Consider the following 3,538-nt stretch of genomic DNA (forward strand, 5'->3'; position numbering starts at 1 on the left):
CCGAACCATGCAACCCCTTTTCACTCCTATATAAACCCATCTTTACTCCTTCATTTTCACACAACCTAAACACTACTTCTCCCCCTTGGCCGAACCACAAAGCCTCCTCCATCTCCTCTATTTCTTCTTCTTCTACTCTCTTCTTTCTTCTTTTGCTCGAGGACGAGCAAACCTTCTAAGTTTGGTGTGGTAAAAGCATTACTTTTTGTTTTTCCATAACCATTTATGGCATCTAAGGCCAGAGAAACCTCTAGAAAGAGGAAAGGGACCAAGAACATTCCATCCTCCTGCTCAATGGAAGAGAAGATCAAAGAATCATGAGAGAGGAGCAACAAAGGCAAGGAAGAGACATTGAGGAGCTCAAGCACTCCATAAGATCTTCAAGAGGAAGAACAATCCGCCATCACTAAAGTGGACCCGTTCTTTAATCTTATTGTCCTTTATTTCTCTGTTTTTCGAAAAATATGCTTTATGTTTATCTATGTTTGTGTCTTATGATCATTAGTGTCTTAGTGTTTATGCCTTAAAGTTATTAATGTCCTATGAATCCATCACCTTTCTTAAATGAAAAATGTTTTTATTACAAAAGAACAAGAAGTACATGATTTCAAATTCATCCTTAAAACTAGCTTAATTATCTTGATGTGGTGACAATACTTTTTGTTTTCTGAATGTATGCTTGAACAGTACATATGTCTTTTGAATTTGTTGTTCAAGAATGTTAAAATTGTTGGCTCTTGAAAGAATGATGAAAAAGGAGACATGTTACTGAGGATCTGAAAAATCATAAAAATGATTCTTGAAGCAAGAAGAAGTAGTGAAAAGCTTGCAGAAAAAAAAAGAGAGTATCTGTAAAAAAAAAAAGAGAGAAAGAAAAAGAAAGAGCAAGCAGAAAAAGCCAATAGCCCTTTAAACCAAAGGCAAGGGTAAAAATAAAAAGGATCCAAGGCTTTGAGCATCAGTGGATAGGAGGGCCTACAGGAATAACATCCGGGCCTAAGCGGCTAAACCAAGCTGTCCCCAACCATGTGCTTGTGGCGTGAAGATGTCAAGTGAAAACTTGAGACTGAGCGGTTAAAGTCGTGATGATCCAAGGCGAAAAGAGTGTGCTTAAGAACCCTGGACACCTCTAATTGGGGACTTTAGCAAAGCTGAGTCACAATCTGAAAAGGTTCACCCAGTTATGTGTCTGTGGCATGTATGTATCCGGTGGTAATACTGAAAAACAGAGTGCTTTGGGCCACGGCCAAGACTCATAAAGTAGCTGTGTTCAAGAATCAACATACTTAACTAGGAGAATCAATAACACTATCTGAATTCTGAGTTCTTATAGATGCTAATCATTCTGAACCTCAAAGGATAAAGTGAGATGCCAAAACTGTTCAGAGGCAAAAAGCTACTAGTCCCGCTCAACTAATTGGAGCTAAGTTTCATTGATGTTTTGGAGTCCATAGTATATTCTCTTCTTTTTATCCTATTTGATTTTCAGTTGCTTGGGGACAAGCAACAATTTAAGTTTGGTGTTGTGATGAGTGGATAATTTATACGCTTTTTGACATTGTTTTTAGTATGTTTTTAGTATGTTTTAGTTAGTTTTTATTATATTTTTATTAGTTTTTATTTAAAATTCACTTTTATGGACTTTACTATGATTTTGTGTATTTTTCTGTGATTTCAAGTATTTTCTGGCTGAAATTGAGGGACCTGAGCAAAAATCTGATTCAGAGGCTGAAAAGGACTGCAGATGCTGTTGGATTCTGACCTCCCTGCACTCGAAGTAGATTTTCTGGAGCTACAGAAGCCCAATTGGCGGGCTCTCAACTGCGTTGGAAAGTAGACATCCTGGGCTTTCCAGTGATATATAATAGTCCATACTTTGCCCGAGATTTGATGGCCCAAACAGGCATTCCAAGTCAGCTCAAGAATTCTGGCGTAAAACGCCAGAACTGGTACAAGAATGGGAGTTAAACGCCCAAACTGGCACAAAAACTTGCGTTTAACTCCAAGAAGAGTCTCTACACGAAAATGCTTCAATGCTCAGCCCAAGCCCATGCTGTGACAGAGTGCGTTGAACATTTTCACTGAGAGGACGGGACTGTAGCCGTTGACAACGGTGATGCCCAACATACAGCTTGCCATGGAAAGGAGTAAGAAGGATTGGATGAAGACAGTAGGAAAGCAGAGAGATGAAAGGGACAAAGCATCTCCATACGCTTATCTGAAATTCTCACCAATGAATTACATAAGTATCTCTATTTTTATTTTATGCTTTATTCATAAATCATTCATAACCATTTGAATCTGCCTGACTGAGATTTACAAGATGACCATAGCTTGCTTCATACCAACAATTTCTGTGGGATCGACCCTTACTCGCGTAAGGTTTATTACTTGGATGACCCAGTGCACTTGCTGGTTAGTTGTGCGAAGTTGTGATAAAGAGTTGAGATTGCAATTGAGCGTACCATGCTGATGGCGCCATTGATGATCACAATTTTGTGCACCAGTACGCGTGGGTTTGTTTGTGCTAGAGGCATAATTCTTGCGCCACTCCCGTGCAACTCTCTGTCAAATTTTATTTTGCACGCACATGCATATGACGTGTACGCGTCAGCGACGCTTGTGCGTCATGTGCTCCTTTTCTCTTTTTTTTTTTGGTTCCTGTTCTAAAATAGCTGCATGATTAGAAAATTAGTAAGAACTCAATAAAAATCAAATAAGTAAGAAAACTACTACTACGAAAAATAACTAAGAATGAAAAGGAATGATCATACCACGGTGGGTTGTCTCCCACCAAGCACTTTTAGTTAAAGTCCTTAAGTTGGACATGTGGTAAGCTCCTTGTCATGGTGGCTTGTGCTTGTATTGATCCAGGAATTTCCACCAGTGTTTGTAATTTCAATGGCCACGGGATCCCAAGCTAGGCGCATAACGCCTTCGAGCAAGTTGAAGCAAGTGACAAGGCCCCAACAGTGTTGATTGTGGAAATGAATTCCAGGGTCCCAAACTTTGCTTTTACACCCGTCTTCTTGTGGATCACCATTGTTCCCACCGGGTGACAAGCAATCCAAATTCTCACAGAGATATCCAAATAACCTTCTAGACCCATTCAAGTGAGCTGGTGCACGAAATTGCAATCACACTTTTGCAACCCCGCACAACTAACCAGCAAGTGCACTGGGTCGTCCAAGTAATACCTTACGTGAGTAAGGGTCGATCACACGGAGATTGTCGGCTTGAAGCAAGCTATGGTTATCTTATAAATCTTAGTCAGGATATCAATAATTATCAGGGTTGATTGTGAAAAGTAAAAGAACATGAAATAAGTACTTGTCTTGCAGTAATGGAGAACAGGTTGAGGTTTTGGAGATGCTCCATCTTCTGAATCTCTGCTTTTCTACTGTCTTCTTCTTCAAACACGCAAGGTTCCTTCCATGGCAAGCTGTATGCAAGGGTTTCATCGTTGTCAGTGGCTACCTCCCATCCTCTCAGTGGAAATGTTCAACGCACCCTGTCACGGCACGGCTATCCATCTGTC

The sequence above is a fragment of the Arachis duranensis genome, chromosome 2 (genome assembly GCF_000817695.3).
Source record: "Arachis duranensis cultivar V14167 chromosome 2, aradu.V14167.gnm2.J7QH, whole genome shotgun sequence".
Classification (NCBI taxonomy): Eukaryota; Viridiplantae; Streptophyta; class Magnoliopsida; order Fabales; family Fabaceae; genus Arachis; species Arachis duranensis.